General features: G+C 42.5%; 1 pseudogene across 1 annotated transcript in view; it reads left to right on the top strand.

The window, feature by feature from the left end:
• The window catches only part of LOC308057365 (hydrocephalus-inducing protein homolog), a 251878-nt pseudogene that overhangs the window by 204558 nt on the left and 33930 nt on the right, over positions 1-13390 (top strand). The gene's annotated exons all lie outside the window — the stretch shown is intronic.

The following is a 13390-nucleotide window of genomic DNA, read 5'->3' as shown; positions in this document are numbered from 1 at the left end:
GCCTAAGTCTTACTTGAGTGACTTCTAGCCTTAGCATAGCAATCTCATCTTGTGGTAACTGATTCTTGTACAACAGATCCTGTTCTCTGTCAGTGCTGGATTCCTGAAGGACAGGGAACATGAATAAAGAGCCAATTGGGAAATGAATCTACAAAAAACCTGCAGCAATAAACTGCATTTTAACATTTCTAGTACTAAAGCATGACTTCAAAGATGAAGTTTCAGGCAATAAGCTACTCTGTGAACCCATGCACATGTACAACGTACATACACAATGGAAGTGCAACATATCCTTAAAACCTAAATGAACATCCCAAATATACAGTTACGTTTTTTTCCCCCCTTAAGCCAGCAACCAAAGCTTTTAAAATGACAGCGCTTTCTTGTATGTGCATGCCTTTATAATACTGCCTTTAAGGTTGAATTAGTTGTGCTACAGATCTGGTAAACACAAGGCTAGAAAGGGTATTTTCCTTCTCAAATGTCTTCTGAACACTTATCCTTTTGTGTTACTGGAAGTTAGCTATAAAACTCAATCACCCCCGGAATGCAATAGTCCTGTATATTGCCTCTTTATTGTATGTATAACTTTTTTCCACTTAAACACATTCACCCTACATTTATTGGGCAGCACAGCCAAGAACAAAAAGGCTTCCAGGCACTGCACATTCTTTAGGAAATTCAGTAAACTCTTTTCAAGATCTTTTTTAATACAGTGTTTATGATTGCTTTTTCTCCTCCAGTTACTCTAACTCTTACAGAGAGTTGAATTCATTGCTGATATTCGATCATAAAATTTTAGTTATGTGGAGGTGGAAAAGAAAGGCATACTTGAAGTAAGTTCAATAAGGGAATAACTAATTTAAAAAAAAAAAACAAAAAAAACAATGGAAACACAAACACTGTCAAACAACTTTCTTCCTGGTCAACCTTGCCATAGGTAGCTAGGTGTTTCACTGCTAGAAAGCCTAAAAAGTGATGACAAAATGTCTATGAAATGGAAAATAACAGATAGGTTAAGAAACGGTGTAAACAGTGTCTTCTATTAGTTTCCTACTTGCACAAGTAATTCAGGTACATACAGGAGTGATGCTGCTTTCCAGAACTTTTAGACATAAGAGAAAACAAGAAAGGTATTTACCCAGATAAGTTACACTGGTAAACAGTAAATAAACCATCAAGAAACAGAAAAAGTTACGTAAGATTTATTATGACTTTAAAACAAACATGGTGAAATTTAATTTATTAGAAAAAAAATCTGCTTACCTCTGATTTTTTTCCTATAGATCTTCTTGTCTCTTCTTCTAGTTCCATTTGTCTCCCAAGGTGGTTGTTCAAAATTCCTTCTTGAAGGGCTCTGGCCCTCTTTTCCTGAGAGAGCTGTCTCTGTGTTTCATCACGTTCCTCTTCAACCTACAGTAATACAATAAAACTGCTTGCATCTGAAGAAAAAACAGAGCTAGCAATACATCTTCCCATTCTCCCTTGCATACTTGAAAACATTTTTGATTCCCCACCGTTATGATAATCCACCTATAAATAAATAAATTTAAATTTTCTTATGAAAATTTAAGAAGGCGAAATACAGGATGTTTTGTAGTAATTCAAAAAAACGTAAGGCTTTGCCTGAAATACAAATGAAACCTCAATTTTGAAAAAGGAAAAAAGGAATAATAAACTGCAAAGCAAAAAAAAAAAAAAAAAAAAGAACAGCCCAATTGTGAACCAACTGTACTCTACTGTTCTCAAAATCTGACAATTGTTATCCAACGCCTCTTCCGTGAGCAAAGCGCCTCCTTCTCTAGGCATACTGGAATACAATTGAAAAGAAAGAAAATAAGACAAAGAGTTTAATTCATGATTTAATATACCTGTTTCAAGAGCTTTCTCAGTGTTCTTAACTCCATTTCTAAATTCCTAGAGTGTAACTCACGTTTCTGTTTCTCCTCCATCTCTTTACAATATTGATCTTCTTTCCTTCGGAGGTCTTCTCTCATTTTCTCACACAGCACTTCTACTCTGGGCCTCTTTTCTTCTTCTTGTTTCAAAGAACATCTGGGATTTAACGGAGTATTTGAGAAACAAAAGCACTGATATAAAAGTAGATATTCCAACATGATGAACTTGCAGAGACAACTCAAACCATAAAAAATGTTAAATGTTTTCAGAGTTCATATTTTTACTGTACTTTTCAGCTTTTTAAAGAATTCTAACTTCATTCCGTTGTGCATGGTATCAGTTGTACAAGATAGAGAAAAAAAACTTTGAGTGATTTATCCGTTATTTGTAAGTTTGTATAGGGAAACACACACCAGTGTGCACACTATAATAATAAAATTTAAAAAAACCCATCTTCATATTACAGCCATTTTGTTGAAAAAGGAGTTTGTTGTCTCATCAGATCAAAGCATCGTAAACTTTTACTATGGTTAGTATACATTTTCTTAGTATACTGAGCATTGCCTACATATTACGGATTCAGTGACCAGAAGTAATACTGGTGAATCAGCACGCCACTTACCTATGGCAGACCCGACAATTTTTCAGCAGCCTTCTGTAAGTCTAAAACAACTGCTGCCCACAGGCAGAACAAGCAGCTTCTGTTTACTCAAGAAGGATGTCAGTGTTCAAAACCAGATTCAGAAATGCATGGGGTTTAAGCTGAATACGATTAAAAACAGTTTCAAACCTCAGTTGGATCTACCTCTGGGAGAAACTACAGCAATTTCATTTTGAAGCTGACTTACAAGGAAAGCCTTATGGAAGGTCAGCTTCTTTACCAACTGAAACAATCAGCAATGAGCACTGACATGGTAAAAAACGGTCCATGGTGTGCCCACGGTACCCAAACAAGAAAGCAGCTTTGTGTTTGATCATTATTTTGACTATTTTTTCCCATATACTCACAATAGTGGACAAAAAAAAAAAATTAAAAAAAATCAAGTGTCAACCTAAGGGAAGAACTGCCAATTGAAAGCCTGCTTTAGAAATGCTGCAAGACAAGAATCAACCACCACTAAAATTACTTGAAAGACTGACAGAAATATTTGTATTTGAATGGCGTATATTGCAAGGATAAAGCTTTATATGTAATTTCTAGTGTAATTTCACAAAAAGTGTAACTTTTGAAAGTATAAATTTAACGCTGCTTGGAGAATTCACTTAGAATGAAAATACTACTTCTTTATACTTGACAGATGTTTGAGGATTTTGAACACCTGCTGAAGTCAAACCCAGGCCAAGCTGGGACCGGCCTCTCTTCCTCGTACCCCCCTCCCCCGCGCTGGGAGGCCCAACTCCCCCAGGCCCAGCTCCCGCAGCCTCCCCTCACAGGGCTGGTGCTCCTGCCCCCGGGCCAGCCCGGCATCTCCCTGCCGACCTCACACGGACTGGGCAAGATCTCCTGGGCTGGGCGGGCAAACACCGGGCCCCGGGCTCGAGACACAGCTCAGCAAGCCCTGCGGAGGGGTGGGCACTCACTGCCCCCAGTGCCCTGGCACTGCTGCCCTCCATACAGCCCAGGCCGCTGCGGGCCGCCCCAGCTGCCAGCTCACGGTGGCTCCTGCTGAGCTCGCTCTCTGCCTGGGCCGCTCCCCAGCCACGCCGTCCCACCGGGGATCACCACAAGGAGATCTCCCCTCCCAGGCCAGGGCTCTGCAGTTGTCCTTGCTGAACTGCCTGCGGTGCCTGCTGGCCACCCCTGTCTGACGTGATGTCAACAGCGATGAGAAACCTCACGCCTCCGGGTCTAGCTCAGGAGTGTGGGGAAAGGGGCAATCCCAAACTTGACCTTTCCAACAAACAAACAGGTAAGCAAACAAATGCTCTAAGCTCTGGTCTGACTTGCACTGGGTGGAGTTAACAGAAACCCTAGTATTATAGGCCCACTGAAGCTGCAAGGACAAAATGAAAAAAAAAAAACACCACCCAACTGATGTGAATAAGCTGTAAATAATATGGTCAAGTTTGTATTCATAAACCAATATTCATTTTAATGCATAAATAAGCTTGTAATTGTAGAGCGACAAAGGGGTTAAAATGTCTGAAAGATCTTATAGACTGTTCTGGCAAGAAAGTAGCAAATCTCTGAAAGGGGAGCTGTCCTCCTTATCTGCAAAGCAAGCTGCCCTACCAAGGAGATAACGGGACAGCTGGATGTCCTTGAGTAAAACTACAAGGGGTATTGTGAAAACCCTGGGAAAGATTTCTACAAGTCTGCCAACTCATCACTTTTGAGACCTAAGGTGAAAAGTACACCATGAGGAAGACCTACATCCTTCCTCCCATAGACCACTGCCCACATTCTAAAGACCCCGGCCCACAATTTTTGGAAGAATCTGCGCAAGCGTGAAAGACTGATAAGCTAATTAGCATACGAAGCGAGGGTAGGCGGGTTCAGGTAATGAATATGTATAGGTGTTAATTGAATATTCATTTGTTTCATTGTATAAATGTGGGATGGTTCGTCACTTCGGGTGTGCACGCTTGTGGAGGAGCGATCCCCCGTGCATCTGCGTGCAATAAACATACCTACTTTATAACTTTCGAGTTATAGAGTCTAATTCTGCACGTCACAACCATCTCTCAAATCTCTCTTATAAATCTGATTTCCCCATACACACTCTCTTGCTCTTTTCTTGCTAGAAAACAAAGTTAGAACAACATCCAGAAGACTGTACATGGAGCTGGTATCCGGACGTTTTTCCCCTCTCACGTTATCTACTTCATAGCATAACTGGCCCACGGGATTCAAAAAACCCAAACCCAAAAGACTGGAAACTTCTCATCCGGGTGCCTGCACCATCAGTGTCTTTCGGAAAAAAAACACTGACAAGATAATACATTATCAGACCACAATTTACATACTTAAGGCTTTGGATATCCCTTTTCCATTCTGCTTCTTGGTGAGCCAATACGGATTTCAAATCTTGAGTCTTCTCCGCTCTGAACTGTGACTCCTCCCTTTCATCTTCCAATTTCCTTACTTCTCTTGAGAGCGCTTTATACTGATTTTTCTGACAGTCTAGTCTCTGTTCATATTCAAGAAGTATGTTTTGCATTTTCAACAAAGTAGCAGAACCTGTTTTGAGACAGAAAAGACACAAAGCTGCACAAATACTGCCCAATGTATAAGCTGTTCAATGCTTTGCTGCATTAGGTGCAGGTGGCAGGTCTCGGTAGTGGGAAGGTCCCTGTGAGAAGGAGCCAGGGGTCGTCCCGTGCTGGACATGGACAGTTTCGATGGACCCACCGCAGGGCACAGCTGAGCCTCTCAGCCGTGCTGGCAGCTCCTCAGGAAAAACAAATGTAGGAAAGGGCGAAACCACCACACGGGCAGAGAAGGGGAAAAGCATGTGAAAACCAGCCCCGCAAACGAACACCCAGGTCAGCGAAGGAGGAGGGAGAGGTGCTGCTCCAGGTGCCAGAGCAGAGATTCCCCTGCAGCCCCTGAGAGAACCATGCTGGAGCAGATACCCACAGCGCAGTGCTGCGCAGGACCCCGTGCCAGAGCAGGCGGATCCTTCCCGAAGGACCTGCGACCCATGGAGGGCCCAGGCTGGAGGAGATCTTCCCCAAAGGACTGCAGCCTGGGGGAGGACTCACACTGGAGCAGGGAAAAGGGACGAGGAAGGAGGAGCAGAGAGAAACTGCTACGTCCCGACTGCAGACCGCAGCCTCCCCGTGCTGCCTGGGGAGGTGGCAGGGAAGGAGCGCAGCAGAGCTTGAGCAGGGGGGGTGCCGACGTGTCCTTCTCAGGTTTTGGGTCTTTGTTTCTCACTATTGTTATAAATTGAGACCGCAACGGATCATAATCCAATTAATAAAATTTTAATTATAGCAAGTAGAATATGAGCAAAACAGCGCTGGACGGCAGGGGAGTCTGCGCTCCGCCAACTGCCGACCTGAGCAGTTCAAACAGTCCCTTTTTATACATCTTTACTTCCGTGTTCATGAGGTAGTGGAGTCATGCTTCAGTTGTTGTTAGGGGGTCGTTTTCTGCCTCCTGGTGGTCTTCCTCCTTTGTCTCATTGCCCTGTTTCTGTGGGTTCCTGGACATCTGGTGGTTATCTTATCTTGCACCAGCGGTGTCTGGTTTAGTTTGTGTATTGTGGTTATCTTATCTTACACAAGCGGTGTCTGGTAGCTGTTTGCATAAGCGTTTTCATATCTTTTGTTGCCTAAACTTTACATTGAGCTTAACATAAATCTTAATAAACAATACCCTAGTCCATAGTTTCTCACAATCCCCCCCCTTTTTTTTTTTTATCCTATTATTGTTTATTAGACGCTACTTTCATTCTCGGCACTGCAAGCAAACCTTTTTCCACAATCCCAACATTTATCATAACACTCACAAGGTAATACCTCACAATTACAATAGGCATAGTTCTCACGTGGCATAACGCATTCACAACAATCTTCATCCTCATTAATAGATACACTCTTATATTTTGCCCCAGACCTCGTAGTTAAAATAAGCAATTTAGCTATGTCAAACCATTCTTTAATAAAATGTAAAATATAGCATAATATACAAGGCCCGAATATAAGTCCCAAAATCAACATGATAAGCGGTCCTGCTAAAGTGGATAACAAAGTGGTTAGCCAAGGTGAAACATTAAACCAGTTTTCATACCATGACCTGCCCGCCTCACGATCCTTCTTACGTTGATCTAATCTTCTCCGGAGTTCAGACACGGTGTCCTGGACTACTCCCGTATGGTCAGCAAAAGAACAACATTCTTCATTGAGAGCTACACATAACCCTCCTTCTTTTAAGAACAATAGATCTAATCCTCTTCTATTCTGCAGCACTACTTCTGATAAAGACTTTACTGAAGTGGCTAAATTTTGGATAGATTGTTCTATTTTTGCTAAATCCTCATCTACAGCCATCTGCAAACTTTGTAATTTCTGACCTTTTACTAGGGAGGCTATGCCTGTACCTGCTCCAACTCCACCCGCTATCAGCAGTGTAGCTAGGGTTACCACTGTAATTGGCTCTCATTTTTGTCTATTCAGGTCTCCTTCAAAGTGGCGTAACACCTCCTCAGAGGTGTGATAGATAGCAACAGTTTCACAACCCCAATAGCCACCAGTAAAAATGACCTGGATAATTACAATAACTTCTGCCAGGGTTACTTGCTGGACATATATATAAAATGCCTTGCATTGGGCCTGAAGCTTTGCTAGATCTGGGGTAAAAACAGGGGAGCCCTGTTCTATAGGTATCAGGGAATATAGATGCACGGAGAAATTCCACTTCCCTGGACCGATCTGAGTTTGAATTAATTTTGACTCTGGTAAATTATATAATTTCCAGGCGTTCATCTTCGTCACTTCCTGAAGAGAAATACTGGATTCACGAGTGAAGAAGTCTGTTTTCATGTTACATGAGACTTTGCTGGACTGTTATTCTGCTATTCAATTTCTAGTTCATGTTTGTACTTTGCATCAAACACACAGTTTTCAAAATAACTCCAAAGGGTTGGGTAATACATATAATAATAACATACAAAACCAAAACCTAAAAATAACACTTTTTCTTAACATATTCCCTTTTTTACATGCGTCACTATCATGGCTAGACTATAGGGATTTCGCATGCGTGGTCTTTCCAGATTTTTCCAACACATTCTGTGGGGCTTTAAAATCGCGCATGCGCATGTTCAAAGGTATACACGGACCGTTCACGTGATAAACAATGGCTACTGCGTACCCAGATGAAGTCCCAAACCCCTTTCCCGAGCTTACCACTCCGGTAAGTCTGTTAATGGTAACATTCATGGCACTATGGCCAAATGACAGGTCCCCGTTTTCAATGTAAGGTTTTCTCACCACCAGACCACCACGTCACCTGCCAGAGAAGAAGGGTCTAGAGTGGACATTTCGTCCTCTGAACATTCTGTAAGGTGAGTGTTCTCAAAACGTTTAACCTATATGGTTCATTAGAAAGAAGATCAAAATATTTTTTTTTTTTTTTTCCTGTTGCTGTTTAGGCAGAGGGTGCGTTTTTCTGTTGTCTCACATCAAGAACTTATGGCGGAGGTGGAAAAGTATAAAAGGCGTTACCATATCCTCATCTATGCGTTCCTGGCGGTTGTTTTTGCTGCTATTCTATTTTTTTTCTTACTCAGCCTACATTGTTATCTGAAATGTTAAGAGTCAATTGTTTCCAAATTCTTGTTGGCTATTAAAATGTTAATAGTCATGCTACTTGCATTTGTTTAACGCCATCGGGTGAAACCATTATAACGTGTTGAATTAATCTTATAAAACATGGAACAGCACATGGCAAAAACAATAAGGTGGCTAATCCACATAACAAATAAAATAGGATTCGTTTTACTCAGGGGCTCCCGAGAAGCCAGGAAAACAAGTCAATATTCGTCTTTCCAAGTTCAGACTGGAACCTGGGCTAACTTCCCTATCTCTGACGTGATTTGTTTAACTACCTCACCATTGTCATCAATTTTCAAACAACAATTGGAAACATTTACTTTACCACAAACACCTCCTTCTTCGGCTAGCAGGTAATCGAGAATCATCCTGTGTTGATAAATTGCATTTCACGTCAAAAGCTTTAGCTGTTTGATTAGTAATAACTTCCAAGACAGCCTGTAGATGAATGATATGATTCAGATTGTAGATAGGTTCTCGAGCACCGTTAATAAGTTCATTAGGATTCCAAGTTGCAGGTCTATAATACTGTATGATACGTTGGGGTGTCCATTCATTTAATAAATATTGGTACCCCCCCAATTCTTGGGAGTCTGGAAAAATCAACTTGCCACTGTTGCCCTGGCTAATTTTCAAACACATTTCACATCGCTGAGTCACCTGTTTTATTACAGTATACAAGTTCTGCCCTATCAATTTCTGATTTAGACTTTTATATAAATTATCAGCTCCCCAATGCATCTTATTATGTTCTATTACAGCTGTGGTCCATATTAAATTGGATGGTACCACTATACGACCATCCCTCAAATAAGTCCACTTATTTATTTTATCATTCATGTCCTGAATGACCTTTAAGTTTTCTTTAGAATAATTTGGCTCCTGATCTGTACTTACAGTTTGGATTTTACCATCTGGTATTAAGGATAATTCCTCCTTTCCTACCTCCTCTGCTACTTGTATGGCTTCATGGTCGGCCAGGCGGTTTCCAATTTCCAAATCCGTGCCTTAATGGGCCATCTTATGTTCTTCCTTCCTGGACGACCCTCTTATAACAGAGGGGGCCATTCCTCACATCAAGGTCTGGCATGGCACATGTCCCCACCACTCAACGCCTACTGGGTTGCAGCCAGCAGCAGAGCTCAAGATCCTTCTTGGTGGCAAACACAGAGGCCAACCCAGTCTTGCCCTTGATTGTGGTAGGAGGCACTTGACCAACCTTATTCCTTGTACTTTGTTGTCAATGCAGAGTTTCATCTGCACATCCCATAACAAGTCACAGTCATGGTAAAACACAGATTTACATTAGTAGAACTACTACAGAGTGTATTTTATTTTAGTTTTTATGCAATATTCCCCACAGCCTTGCTGACCAAGGGATATTGTTTTACCTGAACTAGGCAGGCCTCCCGTTTATCATTTCTACTATAACAGGGAAAGCATTTTTCCCCTTACCTGGAATTTACTTCCAGATATACCTGGTTAAAGATTTCTTTTACTTCAGGGAGGTCCTCTCTTCCACTTTTCTGTTGAATTAAAGATAAGCTCAACATTTACTTTAAAGGTTTCAGGGTATTTTCCTGGTGGCCAGCAGCTCCCACAACTGTAACAAATTCTTTTCACTGAAGTTTAACACCAAGTAAGTTGGTTTTGTATTCACCAACTTTTCTACATCACGATTACCTTAGTAAAAATCAACTCGAACCTTTATCCAGTCCTATTCACAACTGACTTTCAAACATCTAAATTTCCCCATCAGAGATTCACCTTTACTCTCCTCAGACCCGCTGCCTGCCCTAGAGGGGCCGTTACCGGTCCCGTTGTGCTGCAAATGCTGCAGCAATCGGGGTGACATTGTCAGGTCCTTCTGCTCAATCGTCAGCAACAGCAACCCCCTCCTCCCCACCATCAGGAGGATTCGGGGCAGGAGATGCTCTTCCTGCTCTGCAGGTTACACAAGCCTGCCTCTGCAGCAGCACTTCTGTTTTAACTCTTTCTCACCCTGAATGCAAATCTGCTCCTTGTTGCTTTAAGTCTGCGTTCTTACATACCATGCCTTCACAGGCAAACAGCAAACACCCTGCCATGCGTCCCGCAGGACTCAGCCGCACCTTCGAGGGGCTACGGGGCTTTGTACAAACTCACCCCGATACTTTAACACTTTCACAGGGTCTTTGATTCTCCATCACCCCCCCCCCCCCCCCTTCAGATCTTACATACATTAGCACAAGTTTTTTTATCTTACAACGTGTTTCATTCTGGTTGCCGCACAGAAAGAACCACAACCTGAGCTCTCTCTATTTTTTTTACACAAATATTTCAACAAGAACATCCTTTTAGTTTAGGTCTCAGGTTTTTGGTTTTTTTTGTTTGTTTGTTTGTTTGTTTTATCTTATCCTTTTCTAGAGCCATAATCAAAGATCAGGTGGTGTTAATCCCACACTCCTGTCACACAAACATATCAGCACACATTACTTCATCCCATTTTCCTTCTCTCCGTACTGCAGCAAAGTATTATAATTTATAGTTCCATTACAAGGCAATTTTTCCCCACCTTCCAGCTTATAAAGTGGCCACCATTGATTACAGTACTTTATCAACGTTTTCTTATTCACATTTCCACCAGCAGACCCTCCAATATCCCTCCAGTGACTCAAAACACACCCTAGCGGATTTTTCTTTAAAATCCCACCACTCTGCTTTCCTCCCATTTTTCCCAGCTTACACTCACAGAACACACTTATCACTTACAGAATTACTACTTACAAAATGCAACACACAGGTATCTTTCTACAGCAACACCAAGAGCTCACTATTATTATCAAAAATATAGCCAAAATCACAGTAACAATTATCAAAGTCAAATTCCACATTCCATAAATCCGGTAACCAAAATAAGCAACACTGCAGCAAATAAGCTTGAAACAATGAATATTCCATTAACGCCTATACATATTCATTACCTGAACCCGCCTACCCTCGCTTCGTATGCTAATTAGCTTATCAGTCTTTCACGCTTGCGCAGATTCTTCCAAAAATTGTGGGCCGGGGTCTTTAGAATGTGGGCAGTGGTCTATGGGAGGAAGGCTGTAGGTCTTCCTCATGGAGTACTTTTCACCTTTTGCTCATTTGCAGTGTTCTTATCAGTCTAAGGTAATTTATGCCCTTGCTGGCCATCTGCTTTTCTTGCTTAATTATTTCTTTCACCCTTATCTGTCCTCTCCTGCTGAAGTGTTCCGCTAAAGTTTTTCCCATGATTTTGCCACAAACTGAGTTTTGAGGAGCGCTTGCCCTAAAGGGTTGTCTGGATTTACCCCAGAGTACAGCTGAAGGGCTTTCCTCAGTCGTTCCAGCCACTCAGTGGGGCTCTCATCTTTCTTTTGCATTTCATTAAATGCTTTATTGATATTCTGGCCACGGGGTACTGCTTCTCTAATCCCCTGAATTACTATAGTTCTCAGGTCCTGCATATGAGTTCTATGCGCCGGATCCTGATTATCCCAATTAGGTCTTTGGAGTGGCCATTTAATATCTGCTTGGGGTCCCTGGGTTTCCTCGGTAGTAAATAATTGACAAAGGATAGATTGCATCTTATCCCAAGTATAAAGGTTTGGTCCCAGAAATTGATCTAATCTTTCTGCCACTCCGAGTGGGTCCTCAATTAAGTGTCCCATCTCGGTCCTTTTAAAATCTCGTAGGTCAGCCGAATTTAGAGGCACAGAAATATATCCGATCACAGGTTGAGGTCCCCCCATGGGCTTTTCTCTTAGGGGGTATATTTGAGCTGCCCCTTTTTGACTTCTAGTTACGCGTCTAGGAAGAGGGGGAGACCCTTGTTCCGACTCTGGTGGGGGAGTGGGCGCTCTGGGGACCTCTGCAGGAGCAGGAGGAGAAATGTAAGGAGGGGGGGTTAGAAGGGTTTCGTCTAACTCTCCCTTCTTTTTCTTTTGTTTAGTTTTTTTATTTCATTCAGCGGGTAAAGTCTAGCTCCCGGTTTTTTAGCCACACCTCCGCATATTGACTCTCCTCCGGGTTAAGGGTTTTTTTTTATTATTAACCCAGAGGTTTAATTGCTGTCTTACCCAATCTTCTTCTGACCCATAGACTGGCCAAAAGACATTTTTAGAAATCTTCTTCCCTCCCCATATCTTAGTACAATATTCTATCACTTTCTGCTTATCTTTCCCTAGGGTTCCAGGGAAATATCTTCAATTGTCCAAGATATATGCCAGAGGGGTATTCTTAGGTACAGTGGGTACCCTTCCCATGGGAGTCGAAGGCTTGCTGCCCTTCGCCCCCATCTTCTGGAATATCCACAAACATACACTCACTCGCTCCCCTTGTTCCTGGCCCAGTCCCTCGCGGGAGATGGGAAACGCAGTACTTAAGAGTCCGCACTCGCTTGGTTCAGTATATCGAACCTCTCACTCGTTATATTCCAGGAAACCCAATCCCACCCGAACGGCAAACCCGCGAACAACTTCGCAATATACTTACGCGTCCTGCGTCTTCGTCCGGACTCCCGTGCACAGAATTTTTATGGGATTTTACCGGTTTCTCCTTTGCTCATTATTCTAGAATTTAGGTTCATCGGTAAGGTTGGAGTAAGCTGTTGGTCGCGGGGCCGCGAAATGTCGCGGGGCGCCTCCCCGGAGGACCAAAGCCCACCGTTCCTTATCCGAGTCACGGCACCAGGAATTGTTATAAATTGAGACCACAACGGATCATAATCCAATTAAAATTGTATTAATTATAGCAAGTAGAATATGATCAAAGACAGCGCTGGACGGCAGGGGAGTCTGCGCTCCACCAACTGCCGCCCTGAGCAGTTCAAACAGTCCCTTTTTATACATCTTTACCCGTGTTCATGAAGTAGTGGAGGTATTGACCCTTCACTCATATATCCTTATGTGGGGTTGTCTGTCTTGTTTCTGTCGGTTCCTGGACATCTGGCGGTTATCTTATCTTTCACAAGCAGTGTCTGGTAGCTGTTTGCATAAGCGTTTTCATATATTTTGTTGCCTAAACTTTACATTGAGCTTAACATAAATCTTAATAAACAATACCCTAGTCCATAGTTTCTCACACCCACGGTGGCCACTGCCTCCCAGCAGTGCCTGCCAGGTGGCCAGGGACACTGGCCCTGAGGGATGGAGGCCAGACTTCCCAGCCCAGGGATGGATTTCACGCTCTGAACACTCCGAGGTTG

The sequence above is a fragment of the Falco punctatus genome (assembly GCF_963210335.1).
Source record: "Falco punctatus genome assembly, contig: scaffold_28, whole genome shotgun sequence".
Classification (NCBI taxonomy): domain Eukaryota; kingdom Metazoa; phylum Chordata; class Aves; order Falconiformes; family Falconidae; genus Falco; species Falco punctatus.
This window is presented reverse-complemented; position numbering and strand designations above follow the sequence as displayed.